This window comes from Equus asinus, chromosome 12 (genome assembly GCF_041296235.1).
Source record: "Equus asinus isolate D_3611 breed Donkey chromosome 12, EquAss-T2T_v2, whole genome shotgun sequence".
NCBI lineage: Eukaryota > Metazoa > Chordata > Mammalia > Perissodactyla > Equidae > Equus > Equus asinus.
This window is the reverse complement of record NC_091801.1, coordinates 27,639,672-27,662,275: the sequence shown is the minus strand read 5'-3', so window position 1 is coordinate 27,662,275 and position 22,604 is coordinate 27,639,672. Positions and strand designations below refer to the sequence as shown.

The following is a 22,604-nucleotide window of genomic DNA, read 5'->3' as shown; positions in this document are numbered from 1 at the left end:
CTCAAACATTACTGTGAGAATTATATATATGATCTATATAAGTCACTGGCCCAGCTCCTGAAGCCGACTGGGAACTCAAGAACTGTGTTAGTTTTCTAGGGCTGCTGTAACAAAGTACCACAAACTGGTGGCTTAAACAACAGACATTGATTGTCTTATGGTCCTGGAGGCCAGAAGTCCAAGATCAAGGTGTTGGCAGGGTTGGTTCTTTCTGAGACTATAAGGAAAACTCTTCTCTGCCTCTCTCCTAGCTGCTGCTGGTTTCCTAGCAATATCTGGCATCCCTGGCTTGTAGATGCATGACTTGAATCCCTGCCTTCATCTTTAGATGGCATCTCCCTGTGTGCAGGCTTGTATATCTGAGTCCAAGTTGTCCTTTTTTAAAGGACAGAGTCATATGGAATTGAGCTCGACCCTAATGACCTCTCTTAACTGGATCATCTGCAAAGACCCTGTTTCCAAACAAGGTCACATTCACAGGTACTGGGGATCAGGACTTCAATAACTTTTAGGGGGACACAATTCAACCCATAACAACAAATAATAGTAGGTTTCTCCCGTGAACCAAAACAAAACGTTGCCTCTCTGGGTTCCAACCTCTTATTCCATACTCTTCATTAGGCGAACTCGCTCTGAGTACCTGCTGCTTATATGTCCTGCCCTTAGTGCCTGGAGTAACAACAATGACAAACAAAAACAAAGCCAAGAAAACAGTGCTACACAAGAAAAAAAAATTCTGTAACTATGTATGGTGACAGATGTTAACTAGACTTATTGTGGTGATCATTTCACAATATATATAAATATCAAATCGTTATGTTGTACACCTGAAACTAATATAATGTTATATGACAATTATACCTCAATAACAAACCCCAGGCCTGGATCCTCCTTCATAAGTTCACTGTCTACTGTAGGAGCTCCATGTAGATAAATAATAATATTAGAATAAAGGTATAAAGTGGCAAGTGTCAACAAGAACTAGAGGTAACTTTCCATAGGATTTCAAGTGGGGAAGAGATACAATGAATCTGAAAAAGGCTTCTTTGATGAGGTGTCACTTGAACTGGTCCTTGAAGGATGGGTAAGAATTAGCCATGTGAAGATGGAGGGAAAGGGGAGCATGTGAAAATAAAAACAGAGTTATCTGTCAGTGTGGTCTAAGCCACATAAAAATATCCTCAATGTCGTGTGTACTCAAAGCGTTAGTTGACCTGTTCCTCCTTCTACCTTGTCTCCCACCTCATGCCATCACTACTTTATGCATAGATTAGGAAAATGGGGTTACTTTACTGCCTTCACTGTACTTGTATGAGCTAGATGTGACTCACTTTACATAGGAGCAAACAGTCAAATTAAGTCTAATTTCCCCTGTAATCACAGAAGAACCTCTTCTGATATCCCTGGGTCACATAAGTGAGCAATTCAGTTTCAAAATCCTATTAGTTCAGTGAAAACTCTCCCACTGGGTGGTAAGGTAAATAAATACTGTCTTAAATTCCAACTTTCCTAATGCAACTTTTTCCTCTCGTAACTTTGAATCCTACCTACAATCAGATCTGAAGAATCCGTAAGAACCAAATACTCTGTCTCACAGGACAGTCTATTTTTATTCCCAGAGTTTAACAATAACTAATCAAAATAAACAGGACTTCCGAGGGATAGACACACATAAACTATTTAGATCAACAAAAAGACACACCCAGCGGCAGAGAAAACCATCAACCAACCCTGGAAGGAACTCTACCTTTAGAAGGTGGTTGAGGTTTTATGGAGTGACCTGTAAGAATACTCTGCCTTGTCAGGACTTTTCTAGAGGTGGAGGTAATGATGGAAAATGACTACAGTGAAGCCATAGAGGTCTCCCCTGACACTTCAGTTGGGCAAAAGGCATCACTAGCTTGTTGGTCTGACACGCTCTTTGAGGATAAGCCAATGGGGTTCATACTAAAGCACCAACAGCTTTTCACACATAATTAGAATCTATAGATTCCTGTGAAATCCTTCTCATCTTACAGCAGTGGTGGCCATGTGTGTACAAGAAGTGGTAATAACCACATCGCGATATCAGGCTGGCTCTACAGAGAACTGGCAAATTCAGTCGACGCCTCCTACCAGGGCAAAAAACAGAAGTTGCATTTGAGGCTAAATTCATTGAAAGGCAGCTTTGACTGAGAAACAATATCCAAAATGGTCATCAAACTAAATACGTACATACATAAAGATGATACAACATCGGTCAGTGCAAACAAAGAATGTTACATAATGTAGAATTGATATCAACTTTACGTAAACATCCTCCTCTGGCTATGTCTTCACTCCACAGCTGTTTTCAGAGTGCTTGTGAGGATCCGATTCAGCACGCCCTCTTGCTTCTGGCCCACAAGGTGGTACTCAGAGAACAGAATTATGGGCTGACTGAAAGGGTCGGTAGATGAATGAGAGGTGGGTGATAGCATTAGCTAGGCCCTGAAGAGCCCCTGACAGTTCACGATGAAAGGTTATGATGGACAGTTCTACCAACATAGAGTGACATAAAGCTCTGGGAGGGAGGTTGGGTATGTTTTCCTCCTGGGAAAGCAGTGCAGACATCCATTGCATCACTTTCATGCTCAGGATTTAAACTATTTTGCTGTCATGTCTATGACAGTGGCCAAGGCAGCAGCACAGTTCCAGGGGCCTCAGACACAATGCCCTGCTAGCACCATGCAGCACCAAGCACTAACACGAGTAGCTGGGTTTTCTCTTTGACAGCTGGTCCCAAGTGCATCTCTCAGCAACTCAGCTCCTGGGTCCAGGAGTCTGGACACCCACACACTTTAGCCCCTTCCTGGAGCTCAACGGTGACATCACTGCGCTATGAGGAGCATCTAAGTCTCAGCGCAACTCAAGGTCCCCAAACCAACTTGACCATGAATACTTTTTCCATGTAACCCCTATTAATATTTAATAAACGTTTTGAGAAATTCTGCTTTGTGGTAGTTTATGCATAAACAATATTTTACAAAAATTATTAAAATTTTTCTATAGCCTGAAAGGGTTTCTATGATTTTCCTTTTGTATTTATTAATTTCCTGGTATCTATAACCATTTGAGCTAAAGTCACCCTTTTTTGCTGTTAACACAGGTTTGATTTTTTAGTCCTTATCTTTTATGCACACATACGCATATGTACATGCGACTCTCTTAAAGACAGAGAGGTCTCGGGGTGGGGGCCCTGGGTGAGGTTGCTGTTGCTAGGACAGCCAGTTTCTAGGCCAGGGATGCTGGAGCCCCCTCTGAGAACTGAGGTGAATCTCTGGCATGTGCAGTAGAGAAGGGATGGGGGGAGAAGGGAGGGAATGGGGTCAGCCCTGTCTCTAGGAAGGACAAAAACCTCTACTAAGGTCAGACTCCAAGCCCTGAGCTGGAAGAAGCAGGCGAGCCGGGCTCAGGCCTCCAGCCACAGGCCTAGGACCAGAACCCAGCCTGAAGGGCCAGCCCTCCTCCCACACACACTCAGGTTATGCAGGCGGCCTCTGCTCTCTGGAAGGTGAGGAGAAGCAGAGCTAAAAGAAGGTGGAGTAGAAAGCCTATCGCGAGAGTCCGGAAGCACTGCAGCTGAGCATTCGAGGTCCACACTTCGTCTGTGTCCACGGCCCAGCCCACTTGAGCAAGATGCCTGCCCAGTTTCTGAGAGTGGGGTTGATGGCCTCTGCTCACCCTTGGAGACAGGCCCCCCATCCATCCTCTGCCCCTCTTTGTTAATTGACTTGTTTGTTGCTGTTAACATTAAAGGGGATTAGTGGAGCTGCATCTTCCAGAAGGAATTAAACAATATAACCAGCTTTCAAGATCAATGTCTGCATGTGCACCCCTGGACTCCTGGAGCAGCAGGCCAAGTTTGCCCCGCGGCAGGGTGGGGGCAGGGGGGGGCCTGGTGGTGGTGATGAGGGGGATGTCTCTTTCTGCAGCCCTTTCCAACCCAGCGCCTCACACAGGCTCCAGCCTCTGCTTACAGAATACACTCATTTATTTCCCCCCAAGGCCCACCTTCCTGCATAATGTCCTAGGCACCACATGACCCTTGCCCCTCCACCTTCGTCCAAACTGCCATAGTCTTAATGCCAACAGACCTTAAGAAAGCTCTCTGATTAAACTACCTCATGAAGCTGTTCTGAAAATCAAGTGGTTTTTATGTCCTTTTTCTTGATCCTTGCCACTTGTTTTTCTAAATTTCTTCTATCTCCTTTCCCTGACACAATCCAATTCCAGAAAGTTCTTTCTTTTCAAAAGTCATAGGATATGCCATTTGGCAACCATCACAGTAATAAGTGATTCAGGCAAGAATCATCAATGGATGCTAATACAAGTGGGTAAAAGTTTGATGAAGAGCAGGAAAGAGTATCAAAGTATCACACTATAAGAGACTGATTAATTATAAAAGTAAAAATAATGATTTTAAAGTGGAGAAACTAGGCAGACACCTCCTAAACCAAGTGACCCAAGTTGACCTCACCAGCAATGAGAAAATGGACCCCCTGTGCCTCCTGATAGCCACACTGAGAAGAACACAACAGCACTTCACTATAGTGATGCTCCTGACAAAAATGCACAGCCTGGATCTAATCCTGAGGAGATAGCACATAAACCCATATTGAGAGAAACCTACAAAATAACTGGTAGGTATTCTTAAAAAAATGTCAATATTGTGAAGCACAAAAAAGACTGAGGAACTGTTCTAAATTAAAGGACGACTAAGGAGACATGAAAACTAAATGCAAAGCACGATCTGTGATTTTCTTTGGCTAGGAAGTATAGTTTTGAGACAATTGCCAATATTTGAATCTGGCCTGTAGATTGTGCTGTATGAAGGTTACTTTCCTGTTAAGAGAACGTCTCTGTTTTAGGAAACACAACCTGAAGTATGGAGGGCTAAAGGAGCACCACCTCTGCAATGTACTCTAAAACAACAGTTCTGAGAAACTTATAGATGGAGCACAAATATGGTTAAACCTTAACAGCTGGAGAGTCTGGCTGAGGGATATATGGTGATTCTTTGTGCTATCCTTGGAAGTTTTATTTAAGTCTGAAATTATGAAAAGCTAAACACATGTGTTCCTATTTACCATGAGATCGTCTAAAAAGCAGGTTGGCACCTCTAGAATTAGAACTGGGGCAGGGCAGCCACTGCGTCCTGAGACCAGCTTGATTTGAGGGGCTGGGCAGCCTTGCTGATGATCAGAAGGTGGAGACAGAGGGGAGGTGGTTGCTGGGGCTCCGCCCTCAGAGAGGAAACACAAATGAAGTCACAAGCAATTCTCCCTCGTACCTTCTGGACATTCCCTGGGAGACCCCAGAACCCTAAACTCCAACTACATGAGGCAATTTTTTATGCATGCTTCACTACTTTGGTCTACTGTAATTACCATGAAGCACAATCTTGTGTACCACTGAGTGACAAATTAACTTTGTTGTAAATTTGATAACATTTCAAACCTAATTATGTGGTTGGTGTTATTCCCATTATTATTTGGCTCAGTTTGAACAATTTCTTGTCCAGTTAGCTTGGTTGTTCCTTTACACTATATGGTAAAAGAACTGAAAAGGACTCTGCTTAGATTTAGCCCTGCTTGCTTCCGGGCACACTGTGCTGTTTCTGTGGTTTGTCAGGCTCAGAAGCCCGGACTTTGCAGAAGGCACTGTAATCTAAGGGTGCGAGCTCGAGCTGTGATATCGTCTGACAGAGAGAACTGGTTTCGAATCCAGCATGTGCCACTCCAGCAAGGCGAATTTGGGCCATTTTCTTATCTATCAAATGTAGAAAGTAAAACCTGCTGGTTGTGAGGGTTGGTTGGAGCCTTTAACATCAAACGACCTGCCCGGTTCCTGGGTGGGAGTGGTGACCGAAAGCCTCAGAAATCAACCTCTTCCCCACGGGCTCTGGACGAACCGACAATCTCGCTTCTCTCTGTAATGCACGGCTCCAGCCCTCCAGCAAAGTAAACCTTCTCCTCTGGGCAATGCTCACATACTTTTCCAAAAGCCAGCAGTTTTGGTGTCAACGTGCACCTGCTATTACAAATAGGCGATTTTATTATATAGAAACAAAAAATACGAGAGCAAAAGTTGTTTCTATGTAAGCTAAGTTCAATATTTGGAAGCAGTCACAGGTAAAATGGTAAAAGCCAACAGCTGCACTGAATTAGGTGTGAGTGAAGCAGCTGTGGAAGACAGGAGATTGTGGGTGAGATGGCTCTGCTTCCACAAAGCTGTAACTGGAAATCAGGGAGGTGTCACTGGTGTGGTTTAGGTAGGAAAGACAGCCCAGAATGCTACGTAAGTGATTCCGGCTCAGAGAAAACCCCTGCATTACACGAGAGGTTGGCAGTGAATGAATGAACTTGAGGTTGAAGTTCAAGTGAAATGTTGAAGGCACATTCACATCATTTTTATGATTTCCCCACTTTAAACAACATTTCTGATTCATCAGTCCCAAGTGTGCAGATGAGAGGCCTGCTAGCCTGTTTTTCGTTTGTTTGGTGAGGAAGATTGTCTCTGGGCTAAGATCTGTGCCAGTCTTCCTCTATTTTGTATGTGGGATACTCCCACAGCATGGCTTGATGAGAGGCATGTAGGTCGGCACCAGGGATCCAAACCCATGGACCCTGGGCCACTGAAACAGAGTGCGTGAACTTAACCACTATGCCATGGGGCCGGCCCCCCGCTAGTGTATTTTATTAAGATCCCTGGTGATCAGGAGAAACCTATCTAGCAAATGTGGCCCATGTTCTCCCAGGGTGTTTAGTTGGGGCTCTTTCCCAACGGTTCCCAATCTTGGCTGCTCATTTGAACCACCTGGGGAGCTTCAGAATCTCTGATGATTGGGTCTCCCCTCAATCCACCCCCCGGGCTTTGATTTAATTATCTGAGTAGGGCCTGGGCAAGTGGTTCTCACGTGGCCCCGGACTGAGCAGCACTGCTCTTTCTTATTTGCTACTTGGGCTTCAGGTGTGTGTCCATGTTTGTGAGAGTCAGATGGAGAGCCTTAGCCTCCACTCTGCCTCTCCCCACAAAGCCAGCCAGGGGTCTTGTGTAGACAGTCTGTAGGAGTCCCTGAGTTGCCCTGAGGATTCCGAAGGGCAGCTTCCAGAAGAGGGACAGAGGCACCACGGACAGTCTACACCATGGCAACGTGATGGGCTGCAGATTATATGGCGAGGTGGGTGGGCTGAAAGGAAAGTGTGTGCCAAGCATGACCAACTCGGCTGTAAGTGCCAGGATCTGTGAAGGTCTGTGTTGAAGGAGAATTTCCTTGAGATCAGGGGTTTTGTTTTCCTACCAGTGGAAGATGGGATGTTCTTACGCACCGTCAATTTCTGTGGTAGTTTTTTGGTAGTTATGATCTATAAAGTGCCACAAACAACAAAGCAGTTAACGCTGACCATTGTTCCTAGGAGGAACACAGGGTTAGGTTGCTGCAAGCCTCTGGACATCACATTTTCATCAATTGATTGATAGATAACCTTGTTTTAGGTGTAAATCTGTTTAAAGACACTTTATTGTTGATTCACTAAGCTTACTGACCACACTCATGCCTGAATGAAGCTGATCTAACACACGTATTTCTCCATAAGGCAATCACAGCCTTCTTAGGACACTAGACAGCACTTCAGCACTACGCTTGGGGGCCATTTTAAACAGTGGAATCACCATCAAAAAGCACAAAAATGCAAAAAACATGGCACTAAATAGATCCCCCAAAGGACACGTTGATAGAACATGAGCTAAAACAAGAAGGCGGAGCATCACCTCATCTGACCTCAGCTGGGAAGGTGTACATGGGGAGACTCAAATATTCACCTCTGTGCTCATGTCCATGAATGACTGTGAAAGTGCTGCAAGGATTGATTATGCGGTTACAAATAAATTTTAGTGAGTAGGTGAATTTGCAGATACAGAATCTGAAAAAAATGAGGATCGACTAGACAAGGTTGATGCCATTTCCACTACTTCCTCCTTGTGTCCTTCTCAGTCACATCCCTCACCTCTTCAAAGCCTGCTTACCCTGTCAAGGGGTCTTTGTTAATTTTCAACCTCCCCCTGATCATTCCATCCCGTGCTCAATTCTCAATAGAGAATACTGTTGAGACAACTCAGCCCCTCAATCAATGAACCAATCAGTCAATACTAAGGAAGTATTTTAAAGCACCTAACAGAACTTTTGAGAGGTACAGCGGGAAAGAGACAAATACAAGAAGCAATGCCTTTCAAACAGGGGTTACTATTTATTCACATGAAACGAAGGCCAACAATGCTAACAAGTACCTAAGTCAAGTTTAAAATGCCTGTTGCACACTGTTAAGTGCTCTAGATACCTAGAAAAGAAGGCTACCAATGAGGGCTTTACCTACAACTTTTCTGGGCCATGCAACTTTCATGGGACTTTACAGAGGAAGGAGAGATACAGAGAGAGGGTGGAGGAAGTATTCAGGATATATGAATACAGCCTGAGATGTGGGAAGGACAATAGTTTTTTTCTTTTCCAAATAAGAATAAAGAGATGAACTCAGCTAGGATGCTTGTGTGTGAGGAGGCAGAAGTGGCGTAGCCGGGTGCAAGCCCAGCTCTTTCTGATGATGCTTTGTTCCTCACGCGAAGAGGCATTTTACCAAAAACACTGGCAGGATATTCCAGATCGATTGACCAACACCAAACATTCCGTATCCTATTCTTATTTGCCACATGTATCCTTTTAGCCAGGATCTCAAGGACTCACTGGCAACAGGAGATGTTTTAAGTTAGGGCCAATACATTTGAGAGGTCATCCTGAAGAGAAGTCCAGGGAACAGGCCCCCTGGTAGTGAATCACTCCGCAGGATCTGTGACAGATTTCACCCGCACTTTCGACACCTTCCAACAAGTAACCCACCCCTTCCTCTTCAGCAGGAAATTAACCAGCTACACACCACTGAACATCATAGGTATAAACCACCTTACTTCTTTTTGTTTAAGGCAGAAGTTTGCAAACCTTCATCCTCTGTTACCAGGAATAGTGACTGCTGTATGGGATTGTATTATGTGGTGTCTGACTCGCCCACTGGGCTGTGGCTGCAGCCTCTTTCTGTGGGGCCAACCTCTTAATAACAAGGTCAATAAAAGGTAACCCATCTGAAGTGCTTAGGGCAATGTCTGGCACCCAATAGACCCTAAAGTAAGTATTTGCTGCTATTAACACAAATACCAAATCTCCTACAAAGTGCTGTTTATTTCCTTGTAAATTCTCCAGCGTGGTGCAGTGCTGGCATCCCAGTGAGCAGAATCTTGCTTAGAACAAGTGGGCATCCACAGTGACTGAGGCTACTATTATATCTTGGATTTGTAAGTGGCACTTACTGAGTTGGAATATGAGCTTCAAGACGCAGCTTATTCTTTCAACAAACACTGGTTAGGCACCTGCTGCATGCCAAGCTCTGTACTGCATGTGGGGATGCAGAGATAGTAGGAATGACAGAATAACAGTGCTCATTACTGGGTGTTCGGCACGGTGTGAGCCCCTTACAGAAGGCATTTCATCCTCCCAGTAATCCTACGAGCTAGCCATCCTTATCTCCATTTTCCCAGGAAGAAATAGAAGTTTTGAAGAATTGAGTGCTTGCCAGGGCATTAAATCCACAGCCACCAGCTCGCATCAATACCCTGAACACCCTCGTGTACACCCTTCAGGAGCTTACTCTGTAATGAGACCCGAGCATCAACTCGGCACATGAGATTCCCTGTCTAGAGAACTCCGAATGTGGGGGGATCAAAGCGCGTCCCCTCTGCTGCCAGGGGCACAACACCTCCTAACACCTTGGGGAGGAGGCTGGAAGGGAAAGCAAGGAGGCGTGAGAAGTTTCGTCGACGCGCTAAGACGCGAAGGCTTCAGAGGATTTCCGTGGAAGAGCCTCCGGTCCGTATCTGCCTGAGAATGTTGGGCCCGAGGCAGCTCCACCCTCCCAAGCTGCACACTGGGACGCCAGGTTCCTCTGCCTTCAAAGCTCTGCGCGACGGCCACACGAAAGACCCAAACCTTGGGCAGAGGCCAAACGGTCACTTCCCCGCCCTCCGGGCGCAGTATGCAAATCCGAGCACCAGGAAGTAGCTGGGACCTCTCTGCCGAGCCCAGCGACAGCCAGTTCCTCTCCCGCCGCTCCGGGCCGCCCGCCGCTCGCTCCCCGGCCGTGGCGCCCCCGGGCCCGACGCGCCACAGCCTCTAGCCCGCGGCAGGCGGGGCGGCCGCGCCACCCCGGGCCCCGCGCCCGCAGCCCCCCGCCGCGCGCCCTCCCTCCCCGGCCCGCAGCCCCTGCCCACGCGGGGCCCGCTGGGCCGCCCCGTCGCGTCCCCAGCTCTGAACTCAAGTCACCGTGGAGCGCCGCCGCCCCGCAACTTTCACCGCGAGCTGGTGAGTCCCGGGCGCGAGGCCGGCGGTGGGCGCCGGCGCGGGGCGGAGCGGGCGGAAGCCGCGGCTGTGCGCCTGGCCGGAGTCCTGGGCGCGGGGCCGGCCCTGGGCCGGGGGCTGGGGGTCGGCGCGGGCCGCGGGAGCGGGGGGCGCGCACGGGCGCCCGGCCCCGGCGGCGAGGGCACCCCGCAGCCCTGCGCCTGTGGGTGACCTGGCCCGAGTGAGGACGCGGGGGCGCGCAGCTCCGCAGGTGTCTTCCCCCTGGAGCGCACAGGGGCGTGGCGGGAGCTGCGGGCGCGGGGGCGGGCGCCCCGCGGGTCCCTGTGGCGCGGACCCGAGGGCCGGATGCTGTCCTCGCTCGGGCCACTCCCGGCGCCGCGGGGAAGCCCCTCTCCACGCGGAGCGGGCGCGCGGCGGGGATCCTGGAGGGGACTCCTCGGGTCGCCCAGTCTGGTCTCCTCGCCGGGCCGTGGGTCCCCAGAGGGGAGGGATGGGGCTCGGGCCGGCCCTCCCCCAGGCCCGCGGGCAGCAGCCCTCCTCGGTAGCGCCGGCAGCAGCGTGACGTCGAGGGGCTGCGAAGGAGCCTGGTGCTCACCCTCCCGCTGAGCTCGGCGCCTCTCGGCCTGCGGAGGAGCAGTCCGGTGCCCCGCCGGCCGGCGGAGAGGAAGCGCGAGTTATTTTAAGAATCAGGGGTTGCCTTTCCTTCGCCTTGGGGGAAGGGTGTTAGCGTCAGTTTCCACTTTTCTGCGTTATCCTGGCGACCGTGGCGACTGCTGGTTGCTGGACGTTTATAACATTCCTTCTAATAGCCGGCGTGGTTTTGTGATTGTGTCATTTTTTTGTATATCCACGCGTGTGTGTGCATGTGTCTTAATTACTCCCAATCCACCCAACTTCTTTGCCATCTCAGAAACTCGAGTTGAATTCAGGCCTTGCAATTTCCTAACCGTGTGTGAACTTGATCTTATTATTGAAATTCCCTGTTTGGGTTTCCTCATCTCTAGGAGAATATATCTACCTCCTGAGCTATTTATTGCACTTAAAGCCCCAAGCACATACTAGGCATTCCATAAATGGTGCTGTTGTTGTTTATTGCAAATAATTCTGTCCGTAAATCGAGATTTATGGTTCTTTGTAATTTGTTGCTTATAAACCTAAGACTACATGTCCAGTTTAGCCACCTGACCTTACTAGTAAATCTGCTTAATAAATACACCAGGGATTTGCTGTCCCAAAGCAGGCCCCACAAGTCTCACTCACCCTGAGAACTAGCCAGCAAGGATGCTTGACTGATTTTTGACTTGTTGGCTGCCCCCAGCCGGCTGCAGGGTTCAGGAGGGCAGAAGCATCTCCTTAAGCACTGAAGGAGTGCAGGAGCTGACTAAGTACCAAAAAGTCCCTCCTGACATGGTGAGCTCTGCTGGAAAAGGGTGGGATTCGTTGTCACTGGTTCTCATTTGGGGGTGCAAGGTAAACATCTTGAGGCTTGAGGAAGTTTAATTTGATTACAAGAGGCTTTTGGTGACTGGGCCTTTTTGGATGGAGAGTGCGGTGACCACTTTCTGAGTGAAGAGTACAAGGCAGCCCATGTCAGAGAAGGGAAGGCAGGAGCAAAACCTGAGTTTGGGTCTCTTCCACCATTTACCGGAGCTGTGATTTACGCTAAGTGACTTGGGCCATTTATTCAGCCAACATTTCCTTCATAGCAGTAAGCAGAGTTATATTTTGATTTGTCTGCCCGTGTATAGTCTATATTCACCACTACAATGAAGGCTTCGTGAAAACAGCTTTCTCTGTCTGGTCCAAAACGCTAGACCCCGTGCCTGTCGCGTAGTCAAGATTACTTAGAAGAAGGAATGAAAATCTGCTCTGATCCTGGTCCTGTGCAAGGTGGAAGAACGGGCTGGCCTCTAAAGCATTTGCAGCCTGCTGTCCCCCACTTCCTGGTTTCTAAAATGGGGATTTGGGGATCTCTTTTGGATTGTCAGTGTATCCCTGCTGTAGTGTTCTAAGTGGGAATCTCCATTCAGCCCTGGTTACTCTGCTGTACCACTGGGAGAGAGGTCTTCATTTGGAGTAGTAAGAGGTAGCCTGCAAAGGTAGTTTGCCCAATCAAAAAGACCCACTTTGGGGCCAGCCCAGTGGCGCAGTGGTGCACACATTCCACTTGGGCAGCACAGAGTTCGCTGATTCAGATCCCAGGTGCGGACATGGCACTGCTTGGCAAGCCATGCTGTGGCAGGCGTCCCACATATAAAGTAGAGGAAGATGGGCACAGATGTGAGCTCAGGGCCAATCTTCCTCAACAAAAGGAGGAGGATTGGCAGCAGATGTTAGCTCAGTGCTAATCTTCCTCAAAAAAAAAAAAGATCCACTTTATCTTAGAGTCATTGGTGTTGCAAAGGTATGTGGAGAATTTGTGATCTCCACTTCCCCGCCAATGGCATTCTTTCAGCAGAAAAGTGGTCCAGCAGTTTGTGAATCAATGACTTTCAAAACCTTTTAGTTCTATCATATTTGTGTTAAAAAATAAGTCACCAAAACATCTGATACGCCAGTTGGTTCAAGTGAATATATGGAGTTGTAATTTAACAAAATTAAACTATGTTATCCATAAACAAACCTGTATTAATTTTAAACCTGTATAAATGAGAATATAATGTGTACATGTTACTGTTACAGCTCATTCACACTGCTGACCTGAATGACCTCTGTGTCCTCAGGCGTGGATAGTATTAACATTGAAAGTCACCACAATCATTAGTTGGGACATTGATAAGTGACACGTTGATGGCAGAGAAGGCCTCAGACCTCTCCAGGGTTCTTCCTGGTGATGATGGTGCTAACACCTGTCATTTATCCAGGGCTCTGAAGCCTTCCTGAACTCTGATTTCATTTAATTGTCTCATGGCCCCCCAGGGTAGGCAGGGGCAGCCACAGAGAAAGAGGGTAGGTGTCATGTCCAAGGTCACAGGCCTGGTTAAGTGACATCGTTGGGCGGAGTAGGTGTGTGTTCTGGCTCCAGCTTTAGAGCTTTTCCCACTTTTCTCCCTTTGGATCTATAGTAGGTACTCAGTTACTTAAAAGCAAAGAAATTAGTTTTTCGTTTAATAAATATTTTTAAAGCAGGGGATCACAAGGTAATTTTCTCCTATCACCTGGGAATTGTGTGACCTAAGGGGCAAATGAGCAGGTGCACTGTGAAGCAGGACACTTAGGTGTATTGAGGAGATGAACTTTGGTGCCTTTCAGCACCGCTTCCTGCCTGGGGAGGGAGGAGTTCTGATAACTGCCAAGGTGACAACTATACTGGCTGCATTCAGAACAGCTCTAGCGACTGCCGTGGGGGCTATCAGGTGCTTACTAGTTAATATAGAATTGCCCAAGAAATACTTTGCAAAGGGATTCCCTCCAGCCTCTGCTAGCAATGCCTCCCTGTGAATCCCGGGGGCCTCCTTGTGTGGTTGTGGTAACAGTGAGAGCATCATTGGAGGTAAAAAGTAAAGTAAGGAGACAGGGCCCATAGGATTAAAACGTGTGTGTTTACCGAGCACCTGTGATAACCAAGGCACTGTTATAGGCCCACACTCCTCTGATAGATCACATTGCCTCCTGTCTTTTAAGAATGGTGGTGAAGAGAGGGACGTGGAAGAGGAAGTTGTTTTGTTTTTTTTTTCGGTCAGAAATATTGAAAGATTTCTTACAGCTCCCTAGTTTCCTGATACTTAAATTGTGAAATGTTGAGTTCACTCTATCATCATTTCTAAAATTTATTTGGAGTAAGTTCCCATTTGAGGGAGAAGTCCAAGTATAGCAAGTAGTATGGAAATCTGCCAGTTGAAGAGTTAGAATTTTTGCAACAGGCCAGTTTAAAGACTTGGACTTTCTTCTAGATAGCCTTGGCTTAAGTGAGCTGGAAGTGCTCTCTTGTAATGTAGAATAGCAAGTTTAAATAATTACTTGGGATGATGTGTGACAAAGGCTCCTCCTGCTGACAAGTTGCCGGGCCTGGAGTGGCCTCTGCTCTTCATTCCTGGGCTGCTTCTTCAATCTCATGCTGGACTTCACTTTCCCTTAGTCCTGAATAAGCTGTCCATACTCCGTATTTGCCACAAAGTTATTTCTTGAAGGTTAAATTTAGAATCAAGTGATAGTTTTCATTTGTATAGCACTCTTCCAAAGTGTTGATTATTTAACTGTGCTTTATTAACCCTCAGCGTATTTCCAGTCTCCCTTCTCTGGCTGCCTGCACCAACTCTTTCCTCACCATCTTACAAAGCCTTCAAACCATGAATTGACATGATGAGAGCTAATCACTTATGGGAATAGATTACTGGTTAGTCTTATTGCAACTGTGTTCATTTTTCATAACGCTAAAATGTATAAATGATGTTCCATAAAATTACACCACTAGGAGTAAATTTACAGAATCTGAGTGGGTGTTTCTTAATGGTCTAGGCTCCATTCTTGTTAAGTTGTAGGACACTGGGAAGAAGTCCCCATTTGTTTAGCTCAGAGGGTCTTTTAGTCTGTGTCATTTCCTTTTTACAGTTCACAGTTCAAAGTCAAATATTGCTGGGCCTGCCCACAATCCCACCTTTCAGGGAGCATCTAAGGTCAGTCTACTACTCTTCATTGACTCCAAGCCACGCTGACTGGAAGCTCTTTGCCAACACCCCTCTCCAATTCTCCTTCCTCTCTCGGTACAGCGCTGGGGGGAAGCTGTAATGACTTCTTTGGGCCCACTTTTAGGTGCTGGTGAGAGAATACAGTGAGAGTGGAGAGATGGGTCTGCACTCATTCTGCCTCCAGCTACAGCAGTGATGTCTTCTTGGTGTCTGGGCCTCCTGGGTGCCTTCCTGTAAATGTTAACCCCCACGGGGGTGAGGGGAATGGAGAAGGTTGTCTCAGAGAGACCGTCTGGAGAGGCAGGACCACTTCTGCTTTCCACGGGGAAGCTGTGTCACGGAGAGCAGACCTGTAGTGGGAGGGCTGAGAGAGGAAGCCCAAGGGAGGAGGCCTGCGAGGAAGTGATACTTCCTCCTGCTTCGAAGGCCCTGGCCCGGTCGTTTGCCTGAGCCCCACCTTCCTTACCACCCAACCCTGCTTTTTCCTCAGGATTCTTTCTACCACCTTCTGCTCTGTTCATTTTCAGTTTGCCCTTGAGAGAGGGATGGGGGACAGAGAAAAAGAATGAATCTGGTCGTCAATGTGGAGCCTTCTCTGGTGAAGCCTATGGTGGTCATGTTTGATTTTTCAGCAATAGAAATATGTACATTTTGAAATTCGCCATCATGGAAACCATTATGAAACTCTAAGTAGATGTTTTGAAATCTTTAATGTTCAGGCAATGTAATAATTTCTTCATCCTAACTATAATGGTTCAAGCTATTTTTAAAGTTACTTAAGCTATTAGCCTCTTGTTAAATTTTTGAGAGAAAGCTGTGACCTTCTAACTTCTTTGACCACAACCCATATCAAGAAATATATTTTACCATGTGCCTGAATGCACATCTATTTGTATGGGGAAAAAAAAAAGGAAACAGAATTTGGTGAAAGAGCCCGTCTCCCTCGCTTGTTGAGGGGTGTGATCTGGAGCAGTCCTCTGAGGCCAGCTTGGTGAGATCTGTCAGAGTTTAAAACACACAGAGGCGAGCCCAGGGGCCGGCCCAGTGGCACAGCGGTTAAATTTGCACGTTCCACTTCTTGCTGGCCCGGGGTTCGCTGCTTTGGATCCAGGTTGCGGACATGGCACCACTTGGCAAAAGCCATGCTGTGGTGGGCATCCCACGTATAAAGTAGACTAAGATGGGCATGGATGTTAGCTCAGGGCCAGTCTTCCTCAGCAAAAAGAGGAGGATTGGCAGTAGTTAGCTCAGGGCTAATCTTCCTCAAAAAAAATAAATAAATAAAAAATAAAACACACACAGCCGAGCCCAGCAATTCCACAATTGCTGTCCAACAGGGAGGTTTATTACGCAAATAGAAATTGATACATCCATACAATGGAATGCTTTGTAGATACTTTTAAAAATAGTATTAAATTACACTTACTAATATGAAAGATGCTTAAAAGAGCTAAACACAAATATGTAGGTAATACTATATGGTACCATTTTTGAAATAAAATGTTCATATATGGGACACATGATCTGTGAGTTATGCAAATCAATAATTTTTGTACTAAAGTTTTAATAGTCATTATTTCTGGGTGCTGGGTGAATACTGATGTTTTCTTTTGTGTATCTTTATTTTTTAAAAAAGAGCGTCAGTTGTATTATTTTTGAAACAGCAGTATAATAAGCAATGAAATGAAGTCAGCGTGGTTGTAGAGGGAAGGTAGGAGCAATCGGGAAACTTTGGGGCAGAAGTGACCATTATGACGCTTGTGTGGATGTAACTGTAAGCAGATCTGCCCCCGGAGGAACTAATGAGCTGGGAATGTTGTAAATGGAGAGAACGTTTTCTTGGAGAAGCATCCACTTATATTTAGTTATAATTAGTGTTGAGTTTAGCAAACGTTTCTTGAGGGCCGCCTGTGAGTCAGGCACAGTGTCAGGAGCTGGGCTCGGGGACATGGGTGGAAATCCTGAAGGGCAGAGGGCCGCGTGAATGCAAGAGGGTCGGCGCTGAGAAAGAGCAGATCCCACTGTGCGCGATCATTCAGCGGCCAAGAACGCCCGCCACCGAGGAGGTGATAGGCGGGAGGGCCCAGGTTCGCGGAACTGGACGTGTGCAGAACTAAGTGTTGGATTTCATTGTGTAAACAAAGGGGAAGCATTGGAGCCTTTTACTGGGAAGCCAGTTTTTTTCCATCACAATCAACTTCTTGCTTTGACTCTTTCATAAGATATTTATGATGTTGCCAGATAATGAAGAGACACTGAGCGCGCATTTACTGCTTTCATTAGGTGGCTGATTACTGAGACTCAAAGGGACTTCCCTAGAGATCACTTTGGAGCCAGAAAGTAACATTTATTGCTATTTAACATGACATCAGAAGGCTTAAACTTATAGTCACCAGCGAGTAGGTACTTGATAACTGCCCCAAATGGTGATGATCTTGCCCAGTTTTCTTGAAGAAATAAGCAATTTGGAGCTGAGATCTAAGTTTCTGTGGGGTTATCAGTATTTTCCATTTGATTTAAAAGGAGAATGCGTTGTAAAGCAGCGGCTCAGCATTGGCGTTGTTCTTATGATATATAAATTAGTTTATCAAAAGCACCATCATCACTAGGAATGACTGTATTTGGTCAAAATGGCATAATTTGGCAATTATGCAAGTAACAACCTTGCATAATCCGATATAGTATATTGAGTATCTCCTGTATTCAGTGCCTATGAGGGATTATTAATCTTAAGTTTGTGGGGAGATGGTATAATATGGTGGAAAGAAAATGGGCTTCCAAATTTGACAGATCTGAGTTCCTAGCTTGGCTCCAATGCTTGTGACTCTGGGAAAGTTACTTACTCTCACCATTGTTCATTTACAAAATGGTGGTAATACCCACTTCTCAGGTTTGTGGTGGTGAACAGAGTGAACATGTAATCTCCCGACATTGTTTCTGGTACAAGAAGGCACATAATAAAAGGGGGCTGTTTTTACTACTATGTGCTTCCCTCATAAAGCAGAGGAACCCTGTTCATTCCTTCCATCAGCAAACATATATCAAGTAAAAAGTTTATATTCTGTCACGGCCCCAGGAAAGTTCAGAGTCTAGTAGGTGAGTCAGTCATAAACCATCCTATGTAACACAGCGTTTGCCATGTGCTGGAGGCTCAGGTCTTTGGTCAGTTGACCTTCCGATCTGCTTACGAGGTACCAGAAATTGCCAGAGGCTACAGGGGTGAGCAGGATAGTCTCTGCATTCAAAGATGCCCTCGTAGTGGGGGCGTGGGGACATAAACGTGGTTTTCACAGAGTGTGATCAGTGTTGTCCTACTACGTACGAAGTGCTCTGTGAGCAGAAGGAAAGGGTTCTGGGTCATAGGACAAGATGCTGGAGCCCGGTCTGGTCGGGGAAGAAGGACTTCACCAGGTGAGGCCTAAAGGGGAAATGCAAAGATGTGAAAGAGCCTGGGGATTCCAGAAAGGTGAGGCGTTGCCTGGCCTGTGCTACAGGGATGGACTGCATCCTTAAGTAATGAGAGGCTTCCTCACCTGGGGAGTGACAGACAAATACGGTAATGGGCACAATCCCTGGCTTCAAATGCATTTTTCATATAGACTTGGTGGTCATCAATATAATCAACTGTGCACCGTAAGAGTTGGTTTTTGTCTCTCTGGACCACACTGACTTTTTGAATTGTTTCAAATTTAATGGATGCCAAACGTATATAAAAAAGAAATTTTAACAAGTGAAATTTCATAACTGCCTGTGTATCTTTTACTTTATGGTTTTCAGTTATTTTTAAAGTTTTAAATAAATTAAGATAACCACTAAGTGAGGATTTAATTGTGATTTTCCATAAATTCTTTTACAAGTGGATAATCTTTCAAGAGTCTAGTAGAGAAAAGATTTCTGAATGCTTTGGTAAATGACTCTCAAATGTTATTATGGTGCTGTAGTTATGTCTTTGACCAAGGTATTAGGATACAATCCAGTTTAACAAATGACTTACCCCCTTTGGTGTCAAGTGTCAACCACTGTGCTCCTGACATCACCTATCCACCTTGATATCCAATATTAGAATCATGGAATCTTATAGAAGAAAGGGATTTTGGTGATGTGTCTTACACATAGTCCTTAGCAGGTGGTCAGTTTCCCTTGAACATTTGGTCTCAGAGGTCAGTGTCTGCCCCAGGTGATTCTAATGCAGGTGATGGCGGTCATATTGTAAAAAAGCATGTGACAGGGAGACTCCTGTTGTCCAAAGTGGCCCATTTCATTTTTGGACAGCTTTGGTTATTAGAAAGCTTTTTCTGTCATGCTGTGTAGTTTCTGCCTGTTGGTTCTAGTTCTGCCCTCTGGCACTTTTTTCACACATTTGAAGCCATCCACTGTCGGATTGATAGAATAGCCGTTCACTGTGGCTGAAAGCGTAGGATGTATAGGGACATTACTGACTGCCTGCCTACCCAGCACTGTTCTTCCACCTCTCTTCCTAACAGAACCCAGAGTTTCAGGATCCATATTCTCCACTGAAGTGTCAGCAGAAGTTTCCCCATCCCCATCTATAGGGTGGCCCTGACTGGTCAAAGGATCCTATTCTTGCCAGTGATTGGTTTGTGAATGGGTATACTTTGGGTTGTACAGTAATTAGTCAAGCAAAGTATTATTTCATAGGTGGTCCTAAGATATAAGCAGAAAAGGAGTGAGTGGGGGATGGAGGGAGAGAAGGAAAGTGAGAGAAGGATAAAGAAACGAAAAACCTTAGGTGAGAGTCAAGAAACTGGAAGGAAAATACTGTAAGTTATCTTGATTACTAATTTGTAATGTACATGCTGTGTGGTTGTCCACCCTGTGTTTCTTCTAGTCACACAGACTTGTGTGGCATTAATGCTGACAATTGGGCTTCTCTAACTACAATTTATTTTTCAAATGTATATTTATAGAGTATTGTGTGTTAAGCATTGTAGTGGGTGCTTGGGGGTAAACATAAACATTCATAAGTATGAGGTTCCTGTTCTAGAAGGGTTTATTGTGCTCTGTTCATTCTGGGCTGTTCCCAGACCAGAAGGCTGACAAATTAATTTGCTGTGGCTGTGGGTCTGACAGCAACCTTCTTGCTCAGGATATCCTTGGGCATCTGAATCAGTGCATAGAAACCAGTATTTCTGGTAAGATAGAAGGCAGTGTGTGAGGTGGTTAAAGCACATTTAGGCTTATATTTCAGATCTGTCCCTTTCTAGCCATGGGACAAGGTACTGGCTTTGCTAGCCTCATGGTCCTCATATTTAAACCTCAGAGGCTGGTTGTGAGGATTCCAGGATGTAATGGATTCAGAGCTAGCCACATGTGAAACACATAGCCAATGGTGGTCATTGTTATTGTTATTATCAAAAGGAAGTTGCTTGGAATAGTTGCCAGCAAAAACACCAAACAACAACAAAGGCAAAATCCAGAAAATAGCAAGTGTTGGTCAGAGTGTAGAGAAATTGGAACCCTTGTGCACTGCTAGTGGGAATGTAAAATGGTGCAAGTGCTGTGGAAAACAATGCGTGTTCCTCAAAAAATTAAACATAGAATTAATATATGATCCAGCAATTCTGCTTCTGGGTATATATATAAAAGAATTGAAAACATAGTCTCGAAAAAGTATTTGGATACCCATGTTCATAGCAGCATTAAGGGGTGGAAGCAATTCAAGTGTCCATCAACAGATGAATGGACAAACAACAAGTGGTATATACATAAAATGGAATATTATGCCACCCTAAAAAGGAAGGAAATTCTGATACATGCTAAAACATGGATGAACCTTGAGAACAGTATGTTAAGAGAAGTAAGCCAGTCACAAAATGACAAATACTCTATGATTCCACTTACATGAGTTATGTAGAGAGATCAAATTCATAGAGACAGAGAGTAAAATGGTGGTTGTCAGGGGCTCGGGGGAGGGGGAAATGCAATTTATTGTTTAATGGGTCTAGAGTTTCAGTTTTACAAGATGAAAAGAGTTCTGGAGATGGATGGTGGTGAGGATTGTACAAGAATATGAATATACTTAATGCTGCTGAACTGAACACTTAAAAATGGTTGAGTTGTAAATTTTGTTATATGTATTTTATCACAATTTTAGAAAATGATTTTTAAAAAATTGCTTGATAAGCAGAAATGTATACAAATTGATGAGGCTGGTCCAGAGGATATTTCATTGAGTTTGATAAGTTGCCTTTATTCTGACTGGGGATTTGCCCACCAAGCTGACTGGTGATCACATTTTTGAGGGGCAGGACAGGGTCTTTAATTGTCATTCAATACACGGCCACATGGATTGATGGCTCACAAGATATTGGAATGGCTGTGGCGTGAGAGAGAGAGCATGATAGTGGAGAATTTTATGACGACTGTGGACTGGAGAGTGAGGAGGAGCTTTCTAACAATACACCCTGCCTGTGGGGGACCCGGCTGGGGTGTGGAGCGGTCCTTCTCAATCCTTCCATGTTTGTAAGCACCGGCTAAGCGATTCTCTCACTGGACCTTTTAGAAAAGGTCGGACTAGATGGCTCTAAAAGGTGCTTTCTGATGGGATAATTCTGCTCTTTCTAGCCATGTACTCACTGATTCCAAACTACATAACAGGAAAAAATCTCTCTAGTGGAGTTCTTCCTAATAGGCTCGAAGGGGAGTTTTTAAAAAAGTTTTCCCAATGTGGGAGTGGTTTTTTTCTTTTAATTTAAGTATAACATACACATAATAAAGTTGGAAAAAAAAACAGAGAAGTCTAGCTGAAAGCAAGCCCTCATGTAACCACCCCCAGATCAAAAAGGAGAAGGGTGCTCACACCCAACATCTCCCTGTGTGACCCCAGACAATGCTCTCTCCTCTAAGACATCTGCCATGCTGCTTCTGGTTTTAGTTTAGTTTCTAATGTCGGCTTTTAAATGATAAAGTGTAGGAAATTGAAAAGCAGTACAGCAGTACAAAGCCATTTGGTTTGGCAGATAAACAGATTTTCAAGCTGTGGGTTTGGCTGGCACCAGACTCGTGTGTGTTGAATTCCTGCAGTTCAGTGGAGAGCAAGTGCCCTGGTTCATACCCGGCTCTTGAGGTGCTGAGATTCTCACATGTGAGTTCGATCAGAGCCTTATTTAAATACCTTTTTATTCAACCATTAGTCAGTAAAATTAGATGGCTCTAGCCATATATAGCTTGTTTTTCTACCCATCTCTGCATAGCTCAGTAAATTTATAGATGCAAATTTATAAATGTGGGTGTGATAGGGTGGTTTCCAGTGACCCAAATGTAATCAAACATTCTGCTACAGGACACAGAGCCGGTCTGTGCAAAGTGCTCAGTGGCTCTGTGCATTCAGTTATGGTATTCTTCAGGAAAATAGGACTCATTTTTCTGATGTGAAGGAACACAGTACCCTTATTACTGACTGTTTGTTCTGCCTCATGTAGTTTTGACATTTATTTTTGTTGGGGGTGAGAGAGGGCCATAGTTTGACCTGTGGAATTTATTAATCCATGAAGTAATGCTTCATTTATTCATCATTCGGAAAACATTTTTTTGAT

At 45.5% G+C, this 22,604-nt stretch overlaps 1 protein-coding gene across 2 annotated transcripts in view; it reads left to right on the top strand.

Moving 5' to 3' along the window:
- Window positions 1-10,125: 10,125 nt before the first annotated feature.
- Window positions 10,126-22,604, top strand: part of LYN (LYN proto-oncogene, Src family tyrosine kinase) — a 113,502-nt gene continuing 101,023 nt past the window's right edge. Inside the window, exon 1 of one of the 2 annotated variants that reach the window (XM_044744194.2) lies at window positions 10,126-10,423. The gene's annotated coding sequence lies outside the window, so the exon portion shown is untranslated. The remainder of the gene's footprint in view (window positions 10,424-22,604) is intronic. The other variant, XM_044744195.2, reaches the window with a different exon arrangement.